The 11,974-nt window shown below is 41.7% G+C and overlaps 1 protein-coding gene across 1 annotated transcript in view; it reads right to left on the reverse strand.

Moving 5' to 3' along the window:
• The window catches only part of LOC106814404 (CCAAT/enhancer-binding protein zeta-like), a 51,178-nt gene that overhangs the window by 26,371 nt on the left and 12,833 nt on the right, over window positions 1-11,974 (reverse strand). The gene's annotated exons all lie outside the window — the stretch shown is intronic.

Raw genomic sequence — 11,974 nt, forward strand, 5'->3', positions numbered from 1 at the left:
CCTATCATTTGCAAGAAAAGGGAAAGAAGAAGAAGAAAAAGAAAAGGAAAAGGAAAAGGAAAAGAAAAAAGAAAAAGAAAAGAAAAAGAAAAAGAAGAAGAAGAAACATCTTGCAAATGATAGGGGAGGTCATAGGGGGTCGCCCCCTATCATTTTCTTGCAAATGATGGGGGGGGGGTTAATATGTATCCAAGCTGTGTCTGATATAGTAATTTTATGAATATTAATGAACCCTCACTGTAATCGCGGATATTTTTGACCAATCAGAGACGTCTAGTCTGAACGTGTCCACAGACTGGAATACCACGCGCATGTTCTTTACACAAGTAGCCTAAATACCTCCAGCCCACTGACGCAAAGCTGCAAGGTTATGTTATTATTCCGTATAATGTCACCACAAAAAATGAGGGATGTAGCCTACAAGCTGGACCACTTTCATCAAAAAGTCGAAAAATTAAGTGTCAAAATTCAATCCATATAAAACCTGTTCTTAATTCGATAATCAATGTCAATGTGTTATTTCCTTGGGAGTCCCAAGTTGGGACCATCATTTGTCGATGATGCTGTTTCCCGGCGGAAAGGTTTTCAAGGCACTTGAAGGTGTTAACAACTTATTCCAGGCATGAGACATTTCCGCCGTTCGGCGGATTTCAGGCCATTTCTGAGATCAGTTTTTTTTTTGGGGGGGGGTAAGAATACCTCCGTGGTCTCTGATGATCCCGTACATGTGAACACACTGTGACTCGGTAACTATCCGGAGCGCTTCTACTCGTATCATTGTCTTAATGTATGCTTACTACAGGCTTTCATTTTTAAGGGGCGTGATCGCGCTCGCGCTCCACCGCGCACCCAAAATTGTGCCATGGTGCATGCATCATCGTGCCTCATAAAAGTGGTTGAAATCACACACCAAAAGCCTGCATATTATGTTGAAATAGCGCTCCATAGAGTTGTCAATGTAGGGGTGTACAAAAAGGTCAGAGACACACAACAATTTGTGGTGTGTAAGTAACTGAACGTATGGCAGAGGTACAGGTTACTACCCTCTGGTTTATACAACTAGACAACAGCATCCAAATACAGGTACCTACACGGTAGCCACAAGTTACCTGCTCGTTTTCCACTATACGTGGCGAGAAGTGGTTTTCTGCCGACGTGAAACAGTCGTAGGGCTGGAGGGGCTACATACGTGGCTATTACGTACAAGTAATTTGGCTAGTTTGTTGATGGATTGTGATGATATTTCTTGCTGAAATATGCAGGTACATGGATTAGAGTCTCTAAGGATGAAGATCAGAATAAATAAAACAAGTTAATTTTTACATCCGATCAACTCTTTTATTAATCTGTGTGCTAGTGTTGGGTTGTTGGATGAAAAGAATGTAATCATGACAAAGCCATTGAATGAATGAAGGTGAAGATGAATGATAATCAGTGGATTGACATGACATCCCAATTTTCGTTTTGGATTTCACTCTAGACTGAGGATTGGTCATGATTCCATCATCACACCCCAAGAGGCATAATGGAGAGCCCTCAAGGAGCTCTCCATCATCCCTTTTAAAGTGCATCGTCGCTCCTCAACCGGGCTGTATGACATTTATCTCCTTCTAGCCTCTGTCCAGCTTCATTCTTTAGCTTTCGGGCTCGCGACCACACGAATGGCGGACTCTCCATGTTGGCCATCAACCTACAGGTACGGCACCAGCACAGAACATTACGGATGCCGGGTACGCCGAATAGTTCTGCCAGCTTTTATCGATAAACCTCTTGCGAAGGCATTCGTTGTGTAGGGCACCTTGCACGCGACGCACAGTCGAAAGTTGTCACGTTGAACTCTGCTATGAGTGTTCATTTGCACACAAATCGGTCTGGCTTAACCTATAATAGGTTGGCCCTCTTCATCCTCAAAACACAACACAAAAGGGCACTGAGTATCTTCCTGTTGTTCCTCGGGTTATGTCAGCCTTCATTTCGAGGACGTGTCCGCCGACAGGTTCTGTGGACAGCCCTTGTTTCAACATATCTTTAGTACACCTCTATATGGCCTATCTTGTCTGCAAATCTGATGGCAGCTCATTTTCAGACGCCTCCGGTGTCTATCTGAAAATTCGACTCTCTGAGCACGCCAACAGATCAACCGATCACTTGTGTCATGCCTACTGGTTTGGCGGAAGACACACCGTGACAGCTTTGCACAGACACTGCACCCTTTTCCGCATGAGCTGTGACTGTGTTGCCCACCGACTCTATAATTCTGAGTTCACTCAGCAGATCCATCATCAATTATACTCTGTCCTTTAGCTGATTTCACCCGGCCCCTAACCCAGTCGTCCTGTAGGGCGCCGATACGTCTCGTGTTTCTCTGTCCGCCTGTTCTTTCATGTTGGGTCTGGGGCATTTTGACTTAAAGTGAATTCTTCTCGCCGCATATGTCGGCCGTCCTTGCAAAAGCTGACACTTAGTTCTTTCTTCATTGAAGTGAGAGAAGTTGCAAAATCTGCACTGTTCTTTCTTGCAAAGTTACGTACTGCTTATCCTTGACTCGGGAAATCTTGCCCTTATTTTGTGCACAGTATCAGGGCATAACTGGCTTCAATGCTCTGTCACACAACGAAGCAGACTGTACAGCCCTGCACACATCAATGCACCTGTCAAAGGTCAAGTTCTCTATCTTTAGCAAGTCTTCTCTCGTGTCATTTCTCTTATTCCAGCACAAAACTCTGTCTCTTATCATAGAGGCTTCGCACGCGCTGCAAACTTACAGGTTTGTTGCCAGTGTTCTGAGGTCTGCCAGGAAGTGATCAAGTCCTCCCCTTCCTGCTGACAACGCCGGTGAAATAAAAATCTCTCCATGGTCTCATTCACCTCACCTATGGCATATTCTTGAAACCTCTCTATAATTTCAGTGACAGTTCTTTGTGACTCGGGCGTTGAGAGCTAAACCCCGGGCGTTTCCGCATCGTCAGCGAGACAGGTTCTCAAGGGATTGCTACCTGAAACGCATGGTCTTTCGTGTGCAGCCCAGATAACAGGTTGTAGTTGTCCAATATTTTCTTAAACAGCTTCCAACTCCCTACCTTGTCTTCTTCCAAAGTCAGGGGCTGTGGTGGCTTTATGCTGCCGAGTGTAGCCCTGCCTGTCAGGCTCACTGCCACGTGTCACGTGCGTCTCCATTTGACTTGTGAATCTTTCTCCAGCCTATAACACAGCACCTCAACTTCGTCTCGGGGATTATTTCGACAAGATTCACCTCGCCTTCGGCGAATAACTGTTAACTATCATACGCGCGCGAACGATTCGAATTACATTTCTATAAACCCTAGATATTAATAGATACATGTCTTAGCCTTAATCTCTGTGAATTTTGAGTTTATTGAAGTACCGATTAGTCTAATTAATTAGAAAATATGCACGCGGTATCGCTCATTGGGCTAATACATGCGCGGCTATGGCCGGGTAGGAAAGTGTACTAAACTTAGTAACTACCATATTTGCGCGCGAACGATATGAGTTTGTTACATTTCTATAAATTTTTAGCTATTATAGACACATGTCATAGCTAAATCTCTGTGAATTTTGAGTTTATTGAAGCGAATGAGATTATTAATTAATTAGCAAATATGCACGCGTGGTATCGCTATACTCATAGGCTACTGCACGTGCGGCTATGGACGGTGAAACGAAAACGTCACGAATTATATTTTTATCTTCAATCAGCGGTCGGAGCAATTCCTCTGTTAGACGCACTCGATGTAAGTTGACAACAGCCTGTGTAGTGAGTGAATCCACGGTACCCAGCATAGGCCATTCATCATGCTCTGCATCACAATGTATACCAGCTATCTCTATCTGCTCACGTATTACGTATAAAATTATGTTTCGATATTGGACATTGACCAATCCTTCTGCTTCTAAGTTAAACTGTCAGTGTCACCCAGTTGAAGTCACTCCACACTAGAACTTGAACTTAGAACTCAGCTGACCCCACAGTCCGCTGCCACTGGCCACTGCCTTGGGTCTCAATTTCAAAAGATCACCTTCAAACGGTTCTTCATTGCAATAGATCCCTGACTTGGACATAATGATAATGTTAAAGGTTATGGCAAAATCGCTCATACACACAATCTAACTTCCATTAAACTCACAGCATGTAGACAAAAACTACAATTAAACTTAGTCCAGGCTTGTCAAGCGACCACCTTATGATTTCATCACCATTGACATCATTTTTAGCTCACCTTGACATCGGTCAAGCTGTATTGCCATGGGTCGTCGTCCGTCGTCCGTCCGTCCGTCCGTCAACATTTCGCTACGGTCAACGATAACTCAGGAACCGTTTGACCCATATGTTATATGAAATTGGGTATAGTTGTTACTGCTATGCTCCCATATTAAACGTCCTATTTTGAAGCATGCTAGTCGACGTACTTTCAAAGCCACGGCAATTTTTTGGACAAAAATGGGAATTGCCATTAGTCAGTTCAGGCTTCAACGGATTTTGCTCATCTTTGGTATGCTGAATGAATAAGGGCTAGGGGTTTTGATTTTAAAAAAAAAAAATGCAAATTAGGTAGGGTTGCGCAATTATATAGCATATTTATATAGACACAAACAGTCTGTGGTGTCACACTCGTCTGGCTTCGTTTTACAAGATTTCATTGGACAATACTTTAATGCAAAAATTGGTATTTCCTCTCCACCGCTGCCGATAAAACGTCTATATTAGAGTAAAGTTTTACAAAAACATGTCGGAACGGAGATAACCATTTAATTTCAAATGCCATGCGCTACAAAGCGGGTATAGCGCCATCTACGGTCACAAATTGTGATTCATTTTGGGTTTATAGATTATTTTTGATTCGATATACACGATGGCAATCATTTCTATAATGTACGTCGATGGTTGCTCAATTAAAACCGACTTGTTCTACTCACTCATTTGTGTCTTTTTTTGGTGAGCTACAGTGTCATTGACACTTTTCATTGCCACTAGCACTGAGGACATTTTTAACTAAGACAAAGTGCACTCACGGAGAGTGCATACCTCTGCCAGCGACAATACCCATACGCCATACGACTCACAAACACACGAATAAGCCACGTATATACGCCAGCGTACTGACATGGTACAGGCTGCTTGCTGCTCGCTCCGCTCGTAGCAGCCGCCTCATTGCTGCTGCTCGCTCACTCACATGTACACGCTCGCTGGGTATCACTGGCTGGCTGGCTGAGCTGGCTGATGCGCTAGAAAGGCGAATACATAAGAGCGAATGCTAAGAGCGAAAATACATAACCTCCTCCAACTCCGTTGGGCGGAGGTAATAATATAATGAAACACTGTGGCAGTTCATATATACAGTGTTGGTCTTTAACCTAATGTAATGACATACATGTACAGCATTTCATTTCCATTCTCTCATTGTTTTGCTCTTGTAGGAAGATCTCAGTTGTTGCCATGATGTTGATGAAGCCAGCAAAAGTGATGATGAATATGAAGAAGCGACCGTGGTGGAAACTTTTGATGAGAAAGAGGTATAAATTAGACTATGTCTTCCCTGCCATGGACAGTAACGTCTTTATACTTATTGATGTTTCAATATTACTATAATTGTTGTTATTATTATTAATATTTACCTCGTGAATATGATTTCTGTAGCACTTCCAAGTGGTCTTGATTTACACAATCTGATTGTAGAGACTGTAGTAACTTAATTTAGGACAAAACAATAACACTATCAGTAGCATCTAAAATCATGGTAATAGTTTAATAATGTGGTCAAGCTCTAAAAGCTGATTTTGATGGTGATTTATCACCTGTAAAACTAAAAGTAGCCGCGCTTTGTTGATTAAGTAAACTCTCAGCCTTTTGCTGGGTATTGCTCTAATGAAGATTAAACGTTTATTGACAAATGAATCGAATCAATCACTTATTTTATTTATAGGGAGATATATCTCTATGCTCAAGGCCAAAAAATTTCATGAAATTTCCAGCACCTAATTATGTTACCACAAAAAATTTTGAATTTTTATGTAAAAATGATTATTTGGATATTTCTCAATTACCAGAAAGAGTGAGCGATACAAAATTTTCGCCACACATATAAGCAGAATATGTACCAAAATAGCGCATCAGGATTTTTCTTTATGTTTCATATTTACCGAGAAAAAATTAAAAAAACTGCCTAAAATTCAAGTCGCACGTTTGAATTAAAAATTTTAGCGAATAAAGAGACAATAACTCATAAAATACGGCACTTAATAACAATTCCCGCGCGCTTTTTTACACGCAATATGTTACCATTAAAATGAGTGTAAAATTAAATTATCCGAGTTATTAGAAAATACCATTTTATACATCGACTACTAAGTCAGAAATTGGAACGGAGAAACGGCGTTTTCTGACGTCAGGCCGCGCTCATTACAGCTGTACGCGGGCAAGCAAAACGCTCTGACAGTTTCACATGTACGGTATATGGAGAAATGAGCATGTACACAGGTGTCACATAGTGTTAGCCATCGAATAAAGTTGAAAATGAAAAACGAGTGAAATTTTTCCTAAAACCTGAGAGTATCTTTAATATGATTGAGCGGATTGACATGATATGCTTTTACATTACAGTTGCACAAATTCATCGGTCAACTTAAATTCAAGAAAACACACAGTGGGGTATGTATGAAATGCAACATTATGTCATGTTTTTCCCTTCTTCAATGGTTTATATAAGGCCAAAACAAAATATTTGTGTGGTTACCGTTACATGCCGAAAATAAATAGTGTAAGTAGTAGGGAAAACATTTTATTTTCTTGAAATATTTTATTTACGAACCATGTCCGAAGGTGTGCGTTGTGCCTTTTGAAGCAGGAACTGTCCAATTAATATATATATTTATTTATTTTTTTGACTTTAAAGAAAATTGACAATAAAATGTTTAGCGTCGCTGGGAATAAATAGGGTCGTCGGGAAACCGTAACCACACCTATATTTGTTTTGGCTAACCAGTATTCATGGTCATATTGTATGATGAACCATTATCTTGATTTATAATTTTCCTTCTATGTTGTTATATCCGTATCAAACCAAATACCCTACTTGCCCCTGTGATGCTGTCTTTCCCTTATGAACATGTCTTCTGTAGGTGTTAAAGATGGCTGTCTCCATATTGTATATTTATAAAGAGCAGAATACAAAACTGCAATATATATGTCAGTTATGATAAATTTATACTGTTTAGTGAATGAGATGTGCAAGCCATCTTGAAATGGCAGTTGTTCTATGAAAGCTATTCTTATCATACAATTTTTATAGGCAAGAGAAGGAAGGGGTTAGCAAGCCAAAAAAGAGAAATCACGAAATGAGAATACTAAGAAGAAGAATATGGATACATCACAGTCTTCCCGGACAACATAGCTCCTGCAAACATTGCTCCACAGGTACCTGCAAGAGAGAGCAAAAATAAAGAACAAGAGGATAACAGACGATTCTAATTCTGCTACAATCAGCGGCAAAAGAAATTGAAGAAGACGAATGGTGTGCAGGATCCCCTCGTTTCCAGTTCGACCGTGGCCAGACTAAATCCCGTCACTTCCCTCCACTCTCACAAACAGCAAAGAAAGTATCTCCTTGTAAAACCAGGAACCAAGTGGCATGAAGATCAGGTACGTCAAGGCGATGTTGATAGTAAAATAAATTTGTGTATAACTGTACGAATATTTCCCACAAGTAGATGAACATGTATACAGCTGCGAATGAAAATAATGTGCCAAAAATGAACTACTAACCATTCTAAACCATGGTTCTAACCGAGATTCTAAACATGTTTTCACTTGTATTTGTATATGTGGGGGCAAACGAGTACAGATTTCAATCTAAATGAAAGCATCTTATCATTACAGTTTCAGTCTGATCCACTAGTGTGGGAGCCTGCCCCTGCGCACGTTGTGAAAACGCTGCAGACACTTGCAGAGAGGTTTATCCAAGATGAAGTCAACTTGTACAATCAGAGTAAGCAGGTGCAGGGCTCGAATTAAGCGACGAGAAGGGCAAGGCAATTTTTTAGGGCAATGTGAGAAATCGCCTTGAATTTTCTCTAAAAATGGAAGGGCACAGTACGCAATTTTAAAAGGCACCAAGGCAACTCTCAAAAATTGAGAAGGGCAACAATGGCACTTTTGTAAAATAAAGCAAAACTCATAACAAATTATTACATCAACATCGTCTTGCTTTTAATGTACAAAACAATATGCCCCATGTAAGCTTACCCGTAACACCGACCCCTGTACCCCCCTCTGCTAATGGAAAGTACAGTAACAAGAAAATTTTACATGCCCCGCTATCAGGAGCGAATAATTATCGATGCTGTTATTATTCCTCCTGCGGACTATCGGTTTTAAGCTCAGCATTGCAACTACAGCACGCACGCGCACGTGTTATGTTGACTCGACTAAAAAACGAAATCAGGGCAGTAGATTAAAGGGCACCGACGCCAATTACACAACAGGGCAAGCAGGTGACTGCCGTCGGTTGGGTTGGATTTTCAGGGCAGTACGGCGATTGATAGGGGCACCGACAGCAATTGCGCCGTCGTGCCGTCGGTTAATTCGAGCCCTGAGCAGGTGGTATTTGTTGTGTACTAATCTATATTAATCCCGATATATATATATATATATATATATAAAATAATACATATAAATATATATATTATAGATAGACAGGGTTTGAAAATAACTGCGCGATCCGCGTGACCGACGGCTTTTTCAGCTTCGGATCAACACCGGATCATGAAAAATAAAAACATCCGGTTGATCCGACTTGAAATCACCGGAAAAAAAAAAGGAAAAAAAAAGAGGTATTCAAGTCTGCAAAAGCAAAGCATGTGGATGTACTTTTAAGTGAACTGGAAAGGAAGGTTTCCCATTAATGGAAACATGTTGCAAAACATTTCACTCATTTGTACATCAAGTCATGGCCCTAGATCTGAAGGTGAAGAAGACTATGGCGATTAGTGCTCTTGATGATATCGTGGCCCATCACAGGACAGTTTTGGAGGCGGCATCTGTACAAACTGAAAACGTTGTAGAAGAGTGGACCACCATTAAACTCTATGTACAGAAAAGGTACAGTGATGAAACGTGGCCGTGTCAAAAGGCAACATGGGCAGACATTCTGGGCAGCAAAACCCAAGAAGCAAGAACTTTTGCTGCTGTGGTGAATCTGTTGCTGTCTTTGCCGTCTACTAGTGTAGAGTGTGAGAGAGGTTTCTCTCAAATGAAGGAGAATAAAGTCTGATTGGAGAAGCAAGTACTATCAGGATCCAACTAAATGCACTGATGAGAATTTCTCTGGATTCTCCTGGCAGTAGGTGCCTTTTTGATCCGGTCTATTGCCAGTGCACTGTGGCGAAGCAGAGAGCAAGACGAAGCCTTTTGTCAAACCGTAATGGGCCTCAATCTTTCCACTAAAACCCTGCCACTGTTGAAGATGATGATGAAGCAGACAGCGAAGATATTACGTAGAGACGATGATGCACGTATTAATATTATGTAGAAGCTGTCTGTGCAACACTCAGACTCAGACTGAGAAAGAGATAAAGAAATAAATCAAAATTCTAATTTCCTGATTGCTGCTGTTGCTATCTTTTTTGCCTGTTACTCTGTATACGCTGTAAAAACAGGAACATATTAGCAATGTATAAATAATTATAACGTATGCGTTTCGCAGGATTCACACCAAAATGTTGACAGGATCACCAATAATTATAACATCGTAGAATCCGTGCTAGATCTACCTGATGGTCAGAAAAGTATTTCAACCTGGCATAGAAGTACATATATACAATTGCTTGAATGCGTCTTTCACAGATTGCTGTGCGGAAATCACTTTATTTAGTGATTTGCATATATAGTTGCCTTCGACGATTTAAATACCGGAGTGCAATTGCCCAAAACCTAACGAGAGCAAAATGCGATGACTCGATATACGTAGCACAGATGTGCAACTCGAAACTGTTAGCATTGACGAGCGGATATTCGATCGCTCAGGAGTCACACTACACCGCGATTACAATGTTGTCGGTGAATCGTTCTACCCAGTGCGAGCGAAAGGAAGAAGCCCGGCGGACGAAACGCACTGGATGAAGACGGTGGAATACGCCGGTCACGCTGGCCGACAGGAATGCCGCGTTGACGCTGCTGCTGCAAGGACGCTCCGCAAGTACACCAACCACATCACCATCGATTATGCTCGTCGGCATGGCCAGAAAGAAGGGACGGCGCGAGCCATAATGGCGCTCGGTGAGCCCGTCCTCGCGACCCAACTCGTCTCGGATTTCAGAGGTGGGGGGGGGGCGTGAATTCGAATTTGTAAAAGTGTACAGGGTTCGGGTGTCGAAATTTTAAGTAATTTATAAATTTTATTAGGTTTTTGGCGTCGAACAAGAATTTTTGGGTTTGAATTTTAGTTTAATGCAGGAGGGACAATGTTCAAGTCCTTGTCCGTTGATACCAGAGTACATTTGAAACTGCTTAAAATGTCCCTTGAGGAAAACCGCCAAAAATGTCATATAGGTGGTTTCATCTGGATAAGTTGTCACTGAAAGGGGAATCCCAAAAACACAATCTCCTATAGACAGGCAGTGTATACAGGTGTCCGCAAACATAGCCCCCACGTATTCTCAGTCGCGCAGACAGTCGAACCTGTCTAAAGACGTGTACTTTGAGGAAACCCCCAAAAATTGTCGCTTTAGTAGACAGGTGTCTATCCCTATAGGTGATTTACTGTAACAATGTCCCGTTAAGTATACATACTGTATACAGGGGTGGCGCGGGTATTTTGATAGGGGGGGGGCGAGACGTGCGCAAGAAGCATCGAGGCAGACAACTGCCTGATAAGGGGGAGCGGGGGAACTTCTTAGGGGGGTGTGGGGGCAATGCCCCCCCAGAAAATTTGTGAAATATACAGCTCTGAGAATGCTCTCAATCTAAAAGCCATTTCAAGGGTACTTCAATAGCTCACAACAGCAACACTGTTTGGATGAAAAGGAAAAAATTATGCATATAAACCATCGATTCACTTACTGTAAAATTTTGATGGGCACTGGGAAATTCCGTCTGGTTTAGAGTTGTCCGAAAGTAAATGTATTTTGTAGATCATATCAAGCCTACGTAGGAAGCTTTTTATTTAGCTACACGCCTGTATAAAATGTATATGAGCGCGAAGAGAGTAAAAACAATATAGAAATACGGTTAAAAACTCTGCGTGGTGCGACGAGGCTGTGCTGGCTGTTGCATGACTAGTAAGTAATACGACGATTTGCAAGCTACCAGTGACTTATGTGTGTAAAACTTAGACGAAATATAATTATTTACTGTAACATGTTCAACAGGCCTAATATTACATAAATCTTGTTAATATTACTTTGAAAACAGTACATACTGAAGTCGTTTGTTAACAACCATGATACTTTATTGTTTACATCAGAACGTGAAATGCGCGCGGATGTGCGAAATTACTTACACAACCTATACGCCACCGTGAACAGGAGCGTCGCACTGAACCACGTGCACGTAAATAAACCCGCCCCAACCACAAATGTAAGGTTCAACTACCACTTGGCCAAAGTGAAGCTCCACCCCATTCTTATCGCCATTTTTTGGTATGCCAAACGCTGCTAACTGGGGCGATTCAGGAACGCTGTGGCTAACCTGTGCGCCGAAACAGTCCCCACGACGTTCTAAATGCCAACGTAAAGTTTGGGCCGTACGGCGCGTAACTCTGCTTTAATCATTATTTAATGTAACGGCAGGCTTCAAGATTGAAAAGTAACAGGAGGACTAACAAAACTCTCATAGGAGCCACATAGGGGTCTTTTCACGCTCATTAATCACACCCTTAAAGAGGACATGATGGAGAGCTCCACTAAAAAAATCACACCCTTAAGAGGCATGAGGAGAGCTCCACTAAAAATCACACCC

This window comes from Priapulus caudatus, unplaced genomic scaffold (assembly GCF_000485595.1).
Source record: "Priapulus caudatus unplaced genomic scaffold, Priapulus_caudatus-5.0.1 Scaffold919, whole genome shotgun sequence".
NCBI lineage: Eukaryota > Metazoa > Priapulida > Priapulimorpha > Priapulimorphida > Priapulidae > Priapulus > Priapulus caudatus.